Source organism: Triticum dicoccoides, chromosome 6B (assembly GCF_002162155.2).
Source record: "Triticum dicoccoides isolate Atlit2015 ecotype Zavitan chromosome 6B, WEW_v2.0, whole genome shotgun sequence".
NCBI classification, from domain to species: Eukaryota; Viridiplantae; Streptophyta; class Magnoliopsida; order Poales; family Poaceae; genus Triticum; species Triticum dicoccoides.
Genome location: NC_041391.1, coordinates 584,726,502 through 584,741,438, shown reverse-complemented (window position 1 = coordinate 584,741,438; position 14,937 = coordinate 584,726,502).

Below are 14,937 nucleotides of genomic sequence, written 5' to 3'. Positions count from 1 at the left end.
TCTTCCTGGAGTTTGAGTCTCATTCGACCATCAATTCCATTCGTGTGGAGCCTCTTCAGTCTTCCCTCAATTATTTCAATCGGTGATTTCTCGTCTCGTTCGTCATTCTTCATCCCTTTCTTTTTTCGGTGCACACAATTCAAGTTTTCTTCGTTGTCGATCATATTCTTTCCCTCAGCTCAAATATTTCCCTTTGCTCGTTCGCCTCTCGCCAGTTATCCTTCCGGAGTGTTAAAGATATCTCAGGAGATTTGTCGGTGTTTGAATTAATTCGAGGTTGTCACCTCATTCAAATATTTCAACTGTTCCGGTGCATCATCTATCTTTTCAACAATCCTTTTCAACGGTGTTTTCTTTTAGTGGGCCCTAACCCACAGGTCTTTTCCCAGGATCTTACCTGACTCTTCTAATTCCCCCGGAGTTATTCTCAAATTATTTTCAGAGTCTGACGTAAGAATGAGTTTCATCAGTCAGATGCCTTTCCAAGATAGATTTCAAATCATTTCATTGTTGGCTCAACCTCTCTGCTTTTCATTCAACCGGAGTACTTCAGTAATTTTGGTGGTGTTTTTCCCGTCGTCATTTGAAGATCGAAGAAGAGTTTTTCCTCTCAATCTTGCCCGTTCTCCCAAAGATTCGTGGCTCTAGCTTCTGGTTATCCTCTCGAATTATTCTATTTGTCGGAGATTCTTTTTCTCAACCATCCGGAGTATGTTAGGAGTTGTTTTCCCATTTCTTTTACCGGAGGCCATCATTCCAGTTATTATTCTCTAATTATCAAGGTGCTTCGTTCAAGTGTTCTTTAATCAGATCATGATCTCTTTTTCTCTTTTGCATCTAAATCCCCTCGAGCATATTTGTTCTTCTAATTCTTCCCGGTGATTCTTCCTCTTTCATCAGTCATCTTTGAATTCTTACGGTGGTTCATGAAGACTTTCTCAGTTTTGCGCCATTTTTCCCCTAATCCTTTTCAAGAAGAATAAGTAATATGCAAAATCCATTGTTTGTCATCAATTTAATTTGATGAAGGATAAGCATACAATAAATCTTATTCTTATTTCATCCAAGTGAGTAATCCCTTCCTTCGGAGTTTGTTCTTGATGAATAAATTCTAGTTCTGTCAGGACCCCGACTCAATGCCACATCGATCTAGCATGTAACACCACATATCACTTTGCGGCCTCACGCACGGTATCCCCACGGGTGTCGCCTTACCTTTGCCCGGGACCGTTTGTGCCTTTTGGCACACGTATATGATAGTGTCGCTAGCATCCATATGATAAGGAGCCCGGGCTGACATGGCTAGCCGTAAACCCAAAGTGGCACAAACTTACAGGGACATGCATCCATGACCCAGCATCGAACGTGTCGGTCATCCACGAGTGAATCCAGGCTGTAGCACTGGGCTAGCAGGATTCCGGCGAACCAGGCTGTAGCGGGCTAACAGGACTCCGGTATTCATCGCGTGACATTTCCCCGAAGGGACAGACACAGGAACGAAGAAGGACACATGCCGGCCAGCCTAAGTGTTCCGGAGAAGTAGCAAGCTACCATGGCTCAGTAGAAGCACTAGGAGACATTTCCCGGTAAGAGAGGCTACTAAGGATAAACAACTAGATAGTCAGATCCCACACATACCAAGCATTTCAATAACATACACACAATATGCTCGATATGTGCAAATACAACATGGCATCACAACATGACTCTACAACTCAAGTATTTATTCAATAGGCTCCAAGGAGCGAGATATTACAATCATGGGTCTCATGACCCGACAATCAGAGCATACAAGTCAAAGCACATGCGAAAGCTTAACATGTCTGAGTACAGACATCTACAAATGAAAAAGGCTGAGAAGCCTGACTATCTACCAGATCCTGCCGAGGGCACAAGATCGTAGCTGAGGTAACAAGCTAAACGTCGAAGTCCACGCGGTACTACTAGCGAGACTGAAGTCTCTCTGCAAAAACATAAATTAAGCAACGTGAGTACAAATGTACCCAGCAAGACTTACATCAGATCTAACTACATATGCATCATTATCAACAAAGGGGATGGTGGGGTTTAACTGCAGCAAGCCAGCTTTGACTCGGTGGCTATCCTAAACTACGACTGCAAGTAACTCTTTTGAGGTGGCGCACATGAGTCCACATATTCACCATATCAATACACCACTATGGATCCGCTCCCGTCTCCCTACGAGAACGCCATCCATAGCACTCACGCTTATCTTGCGTATTTTAGAGTATCCACTTTCACTTGTCTATGAACTGTATAGGCAACCCAGAAGTCCTTTACCGCGGACACGGCTATTCGAATAGATCATATTAACCCTGCAGGGGTGGACTTCTTCACACACGCTCTCACCACTTACCGCCGTTTACACGACATGTACTCGGCAACCTTCAAGTGGAAGCACAACGAGGGTGTCGGCCACGACCTGACTAACCACACAAGTCTCTCGTCCAGGTTTATCGCCTATTCAGGTTCCATCCGCAAGGAGATCCGGCCGGGGTGTCGCTCACGGCCCCAAACGATGTGTGCAGGGTTCCCAAGCCCACCATCCGGGTGCCACTTGGTACACCAGGCCACTGTGCCTAGTCTGTCACAAGCCCACCTGTACCGGGTGCCACTTGGTAGACTACTAACACTACCTACAAACACCAGAAACTAGTTGCAACTCCTGGACAGAGATCAAGTTGATTAATAAGTCGAGAGAGCTTGGAGTGCCCGGAGTCCAATGTGTGGTAGTAACTGATCATGGATCACAAACACAGAACTCAGTTCTTTGGGACGGCTGCAATGAGACAACCCACCGTGTACTCCTACATGGCCTCTCACCGCTACCTTTACCAAATCGTGTTCACACACTTAGCTCTCAACAGTAGGACATGTTCACCACATTCCAATTCATCCCCGATGAATCAGACCTGACTCAACTCTAAGTAGTAGCAGGCATGACAAACAAGCATGAATGAGTAGGCACAATAGGGCTCAAATAACTCCTACACATGCTAGTGGGATTCATCTATTTACTATGACAATGACAGGTCATGCAAAGGATAAAGGGGTTCAACTACCGCAGCAAGTAACAGATGCATCGTTGTTGTCCTAATGCAGTAAAAGAGAGCAGGAGCGAGAGAGTGGGATTTTATCGGAATGAACAAGGAGGTTTTTCTTGCCTGGCACTTCCGAAGATGATATAGCTCTTCATCGGTGTCATCGAACTCATCGTCGGAACCACGTCTATCGAGAGGGGACAAATACCGGCAAACAATGAAGAGCACAATCAATGCAATGCACAATATGATGCATGATCATGACATGACAATATGCTGTGGTTTGAGCTAATGCAACTAGCAACAAGTTAAATGAAGTTGGTTTGAACCCTAAGTTCAAATCCAAACTCCATATGTGATTTCTTAAATGCCATTTAATTGAATTGTCCTAAACAGTAGTCATAAGTTGTTCTAACATGCATGAAAACAGTACAGATGGATAGATTTGATTTTTCTGGTCATTTTTCATATATAATTTATTTCATTTGGAGTTACGGTTGAATTTCTATGAATTTTAGAGGTTTTTACTATTTTCTGGAATTTCCTGAATTAAAATTAATCCAGAAAATGAGTTATGGCGTTAGCACTGCGTCATGCTTGCATCAGCAAGTCAACAGGGCTGCCCCGGGTCAAACCTGACCAGGGGGTCCCATTAGTCAGTGACTTAGGGCTCGTTTAGGTCGCTGGCATGTGGGACCAGTCAACGGACACGTCAGCACAGTCAATGTTGACATGTGGGTCCAGGGTAATTAGATTAAACTTAATCTAGTTTAGTTAGCCAGTTAGTTAGGATGTGGGGCCCGGCTGTCAGTTTCATTGGAGGTTAATTAGTGGGGTCATCAGTGGCTAATGACGTGCCACGTCACCGGCCACCGGAGTTCGGCCGGCGGCGACCGAATCCGACGACGGAAACGCCACGAGAAAGCGTTACAGGGGATGGTTTCGGGCGTGGTTTGCGGCTATGGGTTGCTGGGCTTCACGCGCATCCAGGGGTGGCAACAGCTCGAGCTAGGGTGGCCGGAGCTCACCGGAATGGAGCTCGCGGCGGCGCCGGAGTTCGGACCTCGGCGAAAACGGCGTTGCGGAGCACGAGCGAGCGAGGTAAAGCGCTGCGCAGCCTCCTGGAGTCACCATGAGCTCGGTGAGATGCACGGGCGTGACCCGTTCGAGCTCAGGCCACGACGGCGACAAGGCCGGCCGTGGTGAGCTTCTGGCACGGCGGGGATCGATGGTTGCGACATTAATTCGACGAGGGGAGCAGGGGTAAGTGGTTAGGGGCTCACAGCAATGACGACGGGACGGTCGGCGAGGTCGGGGACGGTCCAGAGCCGACGAATTTGACGGTGATGGCCGGCGGTCCCGAGGTTGAAGAAGGCATCGATGGCGGTGTTGCGGTGAAACCCGGCTTGCGTGGCTCGTTGAGGAGATGCTTCAGGTCCTTGCGGAGCTATTGGTCACGGTGGTTGGGCTAGGGGATGGTTGTGGCTGCGGCGGTGCTTTCCGGCGTGCGGCAGGGTACTCAGGCGCGCTGCAGAGAGAGATCCCGAAAGGGGGTGAGAGCGCGGGAGAGTAAGAGAGAGAGGCAGGGAGGTGCGTGGCCTCGCCAGACGCGAGGGGGAAGCAGAAGGCGGCAAGCAGGAGCTGGCGCAGCTCGGCTGTGTGCTCTCCACGTAGCTGCCTCGCCTTCTGGCAGAAGGTTGAAGAAAGGCACTGCGCTGGCTGGGTTGCACAGTGTTGGGCCGACTGAGGCGCCGGATGGGCTGTAGGTAAGCGCCAGTCAGCTTTTCTCACTCTCTTTTAATTCCATTTTCTATTTCCTGCAATTGTTTTGGCTTTATTAAAAATGCCAGAGCATTATTAAAAATCCTGAAAATATTTGTGGCACAGTTGAAATTATTTCCAACAGCCCTCAACTAGTTTCAGAATTATTAGAGCATTTAAAAATATTTATAAGATTTAAATGCCCCAATTCAAATACAATATGAGTTAATTCAAAAATCCAGAAATGACCTATAAATATGTTCATCATTTTTGGCAGAGGTTTTCACCTTTATCAGAAATCATGAACATTTTCAAAGGCATTTTGGGTTTATTGAAAATGATTTTAATTGAGCCTATTTGAATTCATTTGATGCTAGGGTTTAAACAATCCCCATTTCAGGTTTAACTGAAATTTAAACATGATGCAACACATGACTAGCTAGCTCAGAGCAAACCAGAAGCTAGGGATGTGACAACTCACCCCTACTAAACAAGAATCTCATCCCGAGATTCAGCCGTAGAGTAAGATGAAGGGGAAACGCAAACTAACATAATCTTCATGATCCAGGTGGCACTCCATCAGAACGTTGAATCGACCACCATCTTGTCTCGTCGACTTGCTCTGAGAACTCCAACTAACATGACAAGAAGAGGAAAGGAAAACTCTAGAAAAATCGATCTTCTCGAAGACCGAACAACTCAGGGTCAAATCATGGGATGAGACATTGACACATCTCTCGAGCTGAGACACGAAGCATACATCTGAAGAAATGGAGTGAGACAGATGACGAGGGCTCGCTAGGTAGACAACAATTCCAGACTTGAGAATGTGGTGATCGGTTGTCAACGTAGCGAGGAGTTGAATTGCCATGATACCATAACGGGGCACCTTAGGGAAGGTGACTCGTAGGAATATCCCTTAAGTGGCAAAAAAAATTACCTTTGATTTAGAGATCATTGAAACTCTTTATACCGGCTTAAGGCAAATCACAAATGATCATTTGGAGGGGTTCAGTAGAATGGCATACCCGGATTAGAATGGATGATGTGGATTACCTTGTTGAAAACAACACATGGGATGATTTTAGTAACTGAGGAGAAGCTCAACAATAGAGAGTGATTCCACTGTTTGAAAGTTATAGCATAACCGAGGAAGCTGAGAGCAAACCCAGTTAGTGCCGATGATAACACCTAGCGCTTGCGCGTGCTCTCAAGAACTTGAGCATCTCCATATTCATCAAGGTTTTACCAACATCCGTGTCAAGGATCCTGGCAACACAACATACTACCATGATGGATAGTGATGGACGATGCAGATGCATAGGAAGATAATAGCTTCTCAAATTTCACCTTAGCGGGGCCAAGGGGACGAAATCTGGATGATCGACTGAGAAACATTTAGCACTCCGCTTCTAATGTTCTCCTTGATGTGCTAGCGCAACACATTTATTAAACCGGGTTGATATCTAGGACATCAAGTAAAGGTCGGACTTCGGGCGCACAAGAATCCATAAGAAACAATTAGGGAGTAAGTCCTATGAAGTCCTTATGGGGAGGTGGCTAACTTCTTCAATCAAGATACTACCATCATAGGTCTTCCGGCTGGGTGTGTTGGCCACGACATCCACTTTACTGGGTTACAGGGAGACCATTATTATAGTTCTTGGGAAACGTTCCAACCATCATATCTGCCTGAGATTCAGATCTGGTTGGTGTCAGGATATTCCAGACTCATCAAATCTAGAAAGAAATATGAAAGTTTGCAACACAAATCGACGAGATGACGTTGCGAGATTCTCGGGAAATGAACTACGATAGCAAACTCCAAGGCATGAGCTGGTTCTGCTACATACATGTGAACACGTTGTCCCAGACAAAACATTATCACATGGTAGTCTTACAATAAAACACTACCGAGTTCAGGTGGGGAACCATCATTAATGACATCGAAGTCTCCACGCGTGGAAGTCCAAAGAGTTCACCTTGGACAGACTCCTTTATCTTTGAACAACTCAATCAGTGGCTTGGTGTGCTAGGATATACATATGGAATGAAGATGATCAGTCTAACAGACCACAGAATTCTTCGCACATGCATGACCGACTTGGGACGATTCTGGAGGAAGCAAAACTAACTTTCTCGAATTCACGGCGGCAACTTACATCAAATGCACGTGAATCAAAGGAAGTCACTTCTTTCATCCAAACATATACTTCATGAACGGGGCATGAAGAAAATGCTTACACAAGTTTCCAACACTAGCTTGATGTTCAACAAAATCATGGAGGAGATAAGGATGTTGTCGATGGGCTCAACAACAGTTCATCCAGGTTTCCATATAAAAGGAATTCCATAGTTAAGTGAACACGGTGATAGCATTGGTCATACCAAAGAATATAATGGTGTATGCTCGAGGAAAAACCACGAGTAAGACAACATTACGAATATCGTTGGTTCTGATTTGATCTGAGAATAGCCCACACTCAAATCAAAGATTGGATAAGATGATAGGTCCATTAACTGATCACAGGACCAATCGGTGAAGATATCATCTTTCTTCAACACACACACACAAAGAGATATCCCTTAACATGAACTAAGTCGGACAAGCTTTTATCTTCCAACTCTCCAAGTTGTTGTTTAGCTTGACCAACTAGCTCAGGGGTATCCCACACAGATTCTTGGAGAAGGGGTGGTTTACAGGAAACCATCTTGATCACAAACTCAACATAGCGGTCAGGTGACAACCTGGTAATACTTCCGAGAAGATATACGGAAAATCTCGAACCACTGATATGTCACTAAGCTCGAGAACAATCTTGCTTTTCAGGGCAAGACGATATGATCAAATGAGCGAGGATTTGACAAAATCCTAACTCATCAATCAAAGAGTGCACCAGGAAATAAGGACTATGTAGCACAATCTATCTTAGAATGATGATTCAATAACCAACATGCTAAGAATGAGAATATTGTCCATTTACTACCAAGCAACTAGTTGCTAGGGGTATTGATTTCACACATCATAGTCCATCCATCGGCATTCCAGTTGCAACAACACGGAAGTCGAGAAATGAATAATGATGGCGAGAAGTATCACTGCAACAAGAATTCATAAGAGGGTGTGCAATTCCAATGATATTCCTGATATAAAAATGGTAATACCTCAAAGTAGAACAGACCAGAAGCTGGATTGCAACTTGATCTGCGGAACACAACTGCTTTGACCCAATCCTGGAAATGGAAAAGGGTACTGGAGTTTGTTTCTCCTAGTCACTCTGGAATAGAATGGCTTGATGGACCACAAGAGTAATAGGCATCGATGAACGAATGCACACATACTCTTGACTATCAATTGATAGACGAGGGTCAAAAGACAACTAAAGAGGGACAATTCAAAGGAACATACGATTTTCTGAGTTGTGGATGCATGGTTTAGCATGTCGAACGAAGTTCAACATATTTCTTCCGGATAACCCATGCAGAAAGGTAGAACTGGCAGAGCCACAATATATAATGGAGAACTCATCGAGGATATTCCTGTTGTGATCTTTTGATCCAACAAACTTCTGCCATAAAGTGGTTCATAGTATTTGGAAGAAGGAAATACCACGAACTTCAAGGACTATCGCAAAGGTTACTAATAACCTAAGGGAGCTAGAAATTACTATCAACATGAGGTAAGTAGGGTGAATCTCGGGTTCAAAACCCAGAAGTGAAATGCCTACTAACTAAGTGGCATCACGGGATGCTTTCAAGGATGACGGCCAAAATGATCACACTGGGAACACAAAACATGGCTAGACTACTAGATGATCCCCTGAGACACCTAGGGTCATAATAATAACTCCAACATAAATGTCGAGGCAATAGAGTACCTCAACCCACCATCTAGTGTGGTTAACCTGGCCAGAGAGGACATTGGGAACGGGAAGAAGGAATTTGCAAATGCATCGGACTGTTTAGAAACCTGGGATGACTCGGACAGCATAGCGGATGTAAATGCTCAAGAAGATTGGAGACATCCTACAAAATGGTGGCATAACCACTCGATCATCACAATATCAAGATTTCGAGATCAACAGTTAACATACGTAGGTGGAAACTGAACTGAGGCTTAAATCCAACAATCTTATGAGTCTACTGATTAGTAACACGTGATCCTGATAGAAAGAAGAGAAAGCCTAGTTCCTTAACCCCGTAGGAAAGATAAGATGACTCATATCAGAAGGCATAAGGTATAAGGAGTAAAAAGAGCCTTACGTTCCATCCCACAATCAATTCCCTTATATAACTAAAGCATTTCTAGACTCAACTTCGACCAATTTGGCTTGGTAATCCTACAGGCAGTCAAGCTCTGATACCAAAGCTGTCAGGACCCCGACTCAATGCCACATCGATCTAGCATGTAACACCTCATATCATTTTGCGGCCTCACGCACGGTATCCCCACGGGTGTCGCCTTACCTTTGCCCGGGACCGTTTGCGCCTTTTGGCACACGTATATGATAGTGTCGCTAGCATCCATATGATAAGGAGCCCGGGCTGACATGGCTAGCCGTAAACCCAAAGTGGCACAAACTTACAGGGATAGGCATCCATGACCCAGCATCGAACGTGTCGGTCATCCACGAGTGAATCCAGGCTGTAGCACTGGGCTAGCAGGACTCCGGTGAACCGGGCTGTAGCGGGCTAACAGGACTCCGGTATTCATCGCGTGACATTTCCCCGAAGGGACAGACACAGGAACAAAGAAGGACACATGCCGGCCAGCCTAAGTGTTCCGGAGAAGTAGCAAGCTACCATGGCTCAGTGGAAGCACTAGGAGACATTTCCCGGTAAGAGAGGCTACTAAGGATAAACAACTAGATAGTCAGATCCCACACATACCAAGCATTTCAATAACATACACACAATATGCTCGATATGTGCAAATACAACATGGCATCACAACATGACTCTACAACTCAAGTATTTATTCAATAGGCTCAGAGGAGCGAGATATTACAATCATGGGTCTCATGACCCGACAATCAGAGCATACAAGTCAAAGCACATGAGGAAGCTTAACATGTCTGAGTACAGACATCTACAAATGAAAAAGTCTGAGAAGCCTGACTATCTACCAGATCCTGCCGAGGGCACAAGATCGTAGCTGAGGTAACAAGCTAAACGTCGAAGTCCACGCGGTACTACTAGCGAGACTGAAGTCTCTCTGCAAAAACATAAATTAAGCAACGTGAGTACAAATGTACCCAGCAAGACTTACATCAGATCTAACTACATATGCATCATTATCAACAAAGGGGATGGTGGGGTTTAACTGCAGCAAGCCAGCTTTGACTCGGTGGCTATCCTAAACTACGACTGCAAGTAACTCTTTTGAGGTGGCGCACACGAGTCCACATATTCACCATATCAATACACCACTATGGATCCGCTCCCGTCTCCCTACAAGAACGCCATCCATAGCACTCATGCTTATCTTGCGTATTTTAGAGTATCCACTTTCACTTGTCTATGAACTGTATAGGCAACCCAGAAGTCCTTTACCGCCGACACGGCTATTCGAATAGATCATATTAACCCTGCAAGGGTGTACTTCTTCACACACGCTCTCACCACTTACCGCCGTTTACACGACATGTACTCGGCAACCTTCAAGCGGAAGCCCAGCGAGGGTGTCGGCCACGACCTGACTAACCACACAAGTCTCTCGTCCAGGTTTATCGCCTATTCGGGTTCCATCCACAAGGAGATCCGGCCGGGGTGTCGCTCACGGCCCCAAACAATGTGTGCAGGGTTCCCAAGCCCACCATCCGGGTGCCACTTGGTACACCAGGCCACTGTGCCTAGTCTGTCCCAAGCCCACCTGTACCGGGTGCCACTTGGTAGACTATTAACACTACCTACAAACACCAGAAACTAGTTGCAACTCCTGGACAGAGATCAAGTTGATTAATAAGTCGAGAGAGCTTGGAGTGCCCGGAGCCCAATGTGTGGTAGTAACTGATCATGGATCACAAACATAGAACTCAGTTCCTGAGGACGGCTGCAATGAGACAACCCACCCTGTACTCCTACATGGCCTCTCACCGCTACCTTTACCAAATCGTGTTCACACACTTAGCTCTCAACAGTAGGACATGTTCACCACATTCCAATTCATCCCCGATGAATCAGACCTGACTCAACTCTAAGCAGTAGTAGGCATGACAAACAAGCATGAATGAGTAGGCACAACAGGGCTCAAACAACTCCTACTCATGCTAGTGGGTTTCATCTATTTACTGTGGCAATGATAGGTCATGCAAAGGATAAAGGGGTTCAACTACCGCAGCAAGTAACAGATGAATCGTTGTTGTCCTAATGCAGTAAAAGAGAGCAGGAGCGAGAGAGTGGGATTTTATCGGAATGAACAAGGAGGTTTTGCTTGCCTGGCACTTCTGAAGATGATATAGCTCTTCATCGGTGTCATTGAACTCATCGTCGGAACCACGTCTATCGAGAGGGGACAAATACCGGCAAACAAGGAAGAGCACAATCAATGCAATGCACAATATGATGCATGATCATGACATGGCAATATGATGTGGTTTGAGCTAATGCAACTAGCAACAAGTTAAATGAAGTTGGTTTGAACCCTAAGTTCAAATCCAAACTCCATATGTGATTTCTTAAATGCCATTTAATTGAATTGTCCTAAACAGTAGTCATAAGTTGTTCTAACATGCATGAAAACAGTATAGATGGATAGATTGGATTTTTTTGGTCATTTTTCATATATAATTTATTTCATTTGGAGTTACGGTTGAATTTCTATGAATTTTAGAGGTTTTTACTATTTTCTGGAATTTCCTGAATTAAAATTAATCCTGAAAATGAGTTATGGCGTCAGCACTGCGTCATGCTTGCATCAGCAAGTCAATAGGGCTGCCCCGGGTCAAACCTGACTAGGGGGTCCCATTAGTCAGTGACTTAGGGCTCGTTTAGGTCGCTGGCAGGTGGGACCAGTCAACGGACACGTCAGCACAGTCAATGTTGACGTGTGGGTCCAGGGTAATTAGATTAAACTTAATCTAGTTTAGTTAGCCAGTTAGTTAGGATGTGGGGCCCGGCTGTCAGTTTCACTGGAGGTTAATTAGTGGGGTCATCAGTGGCTAATGACGTGCCACGTCACCGGCCACCGGAGTTCGGCCGGCGGCGACCGAATCCGACGACAGAAATGCCACGGGAAAGCGTTACAGGGGATGGTTTCGGGCGTGGTTTGCGGCTATGGGTTGCTGGGCTTCACGCGCATCCAGGGGTGGCAACAGCTCGAGCTGGGGTGGCCGGAGCTCACCGGAATGGAGCTCGCGGCGGCGCCGGAGTTCGGACCTCGGCGAAAACAGCGTTGCGGAGCACGGGCGAGTGAGGTAAAGTGCTGCGCAGCCTCCTGGTGTCACCATGAGCTCGGTGAGATGCACGGGCGCGACCCGTTCGAGCTCAGGCCACGGCGGCGACAAGGCCGGCCGCGGTGAGCTTCTGGCACGGGGGGGATCGATGGTTGCGACATTAATTCGACGAGGGGAGCAGGGGTAAGTGGTTAGGGGCTCACAACGATGACGACGGGACGCTCGGCGAGGTCGGGGACGGTCCGGAGCCGACGAATTTGACGGTGATGGCCGGCAGTCCCGAGGTTGAAGAAGGCATCGATGGCTGTGTCACGGTGAAACCCGGCTTGTGTGGCTCGTCGAGGAGATGCTTCAGGTCCTTGCGGAGCTATTGGTCACGGTGGTTGGGCTAGGGGATGGCTGTGGCTGCGGCGGTGCTTTCCGGCGTGCGGCAGGGTACTCGGGCGCGCTGCAGAGAGAGATCCCGGAAGGGGGTGAGAGCGCGGGAGAGTAAGAGAGAGAGGCAGGGAGGTGCGTGGCATCGCCAGACGCGAGGGGGAAGCAGAAGGCGGCAAGCAGGAGCTGGCGCAGCTCGGCTGTGTGCTCTCCATGCAGCTGCCTCGCCTTCTGGCAGAAGGTTGAAGAAAGGCGCTACGCTGGCTGGGCTGCACAGTGTTGCGCCGGCTGAGGCGCCGGATGGGCTGTAGGTAAGCGCTAGTCAGCTTTTCTCACTCTCTTTTAATTCCATTTTCTATTTCCTGCAATTGTTTTGGCTTTATTAAAAATGCCAGAGCATTATTAAAAATCCTGAAAATATTTGTGGCACTGTTGAAATTATTTCCAACAGCCCTCAACTAGTTTCAGAATTATTAGAGCATTTAAAAATATTTATAAGATTTAAATGCCCCAATTCAAATACAATATGAGTTAATTCAAAAATCCAGAAATGACCTATAAATATGTTCATCATTTTTGGCAGAGGTTTTCACCTTTATCAGAAATCATGAACATTTTCAAAGGCATTTTGGGTTTATTGAAAATGATTTTAATTGAGCCTATTTGAATTCATTTGATGCTGGGGTTTAAACAATCCCCATTTCAGGTTTAACTGAAATTTAAACATGATGCAACACATGACTAGCTAGCTCAGAGCAAACCAGAAGCTAGGGATGTGACAAGTTCCAAGTGCTTTCATCTTTTCTTTTCCGGAGTTCAAATTTCCTCGGTCATTTCGTTGGAGCCTCCATCTAAATCATCATAAGGCTCATCTTATTTTTTCCTCCTTCATTTTATCTCATCATCCTTTTGTCACCGGAGTTCTTCATGGTGGTTCTTCATGATTTAATTCATTCGTCAAGAGTTCATCAAGATTTTGTTGCAAGAATTCAAGTATCTTTTCTTCTCGCGTCTCGAAGTGCAATTAATTCTCCGTATTCTTTTAAAGTGGAGTTTTGCATTCCTTCGTTCTTCTCAGCTATCCAATCCTTTCCGTTTGTGCCCGGTTATCACCTTATGATCTTGAGATGTAACCTATAAGGCCACAACAAGCTTATTCTTTCGTTGTTGATTTTCTCAACAACTCCGTTCAACCCTTCCTTCTAAGTTCATTTCATTCCACTCTTTCAATTCTTCCGGAGGCATTGATTTGTTCATCTCGTCAAGTGCCATCTCTTTGGGTGAAGTTCATGTTCTTTTCCTTCCATTTTCAGTCGGTGTGCTGCCTAAATCCTTTCAGTCTTATTCGTTTCTTATCTTGTTCTAACCGGAGTGGTTTCATAGTCTATCTGATTCCGTGAGCCTTCGATTATCGTCATTCTCGTCATTCTCGTCGTTCCTCTCTTCTTCTCGAGTCCTCTCGATTCTTTGCTTCTTCTCTTGAGTTCTTGTTTCTCCTCATCCCTTTTCCCTTCCGTCTCGGTCCTAAGATCTTGGGACGAGATCTCTTGTTAGTGGAGGAGTGTTGTAACGCCCCGGATCCGATGCGCCAGGTGTCCGCCAGTTATTCGCCGTCGTTACCATGTCATTTGCTTGCATGTTGCATATTGTCATGTCATCATGTGCATTTCATTTTGCATATGTGTTCATCTCATGCATTCGAGCATTTTCCCCATTGTCCGTTTTGCAATCCGGCACTCCTATGCCCTCCGGCGTTCCCCTTCTGCCTCTCTTCGTGAGTGAGTGTTAAACTTTCTCGGAATGGCCCGAGTCTTGCCAAGCGGCCTTGGTATACCACCGGTAGACCGCCTGTCAAGTTTCGTGCCATTTGGAGGTCGTTTGATACTCCAACGGTTAACCGCGTAGCCTGAAACCCCCCTTTCTCTTTGCAGCCCAACACCCTTCCAAAGTGGCCCAAAACCCATCTAACTCCCCTCCATGCTCTCGGTTGTTCGATCACGATCGTGTGGACGAAAACCGCTCCCCATTTGGACTCTCCTAGCTCCCTCTACCTATATATATGCCCTCTCCCCCGAAATTCGCGGTCTATTCCCCCCGAAACCCTAGCTTCGCTCCTCTCGCCTGCCGGACATGTCTGATCTGGGCCGGACATGTCCGCCGCCGCCCCCTCGGCCAACCGCAGCCCGCCATGTCACCCCGCCGCCGTCTCCCACCGTGCGCTGCCGCCAGGGCCCGCCAAGCCCATCGCCAGCCCGCCCGAGCCCATCGGGGCCCAGACGAGCCCGCGCACCGCCGCCCTTCGCCGTGCTCGCCGCCGTCCGCTCGCCGGAGCACGCCGCCGTCCT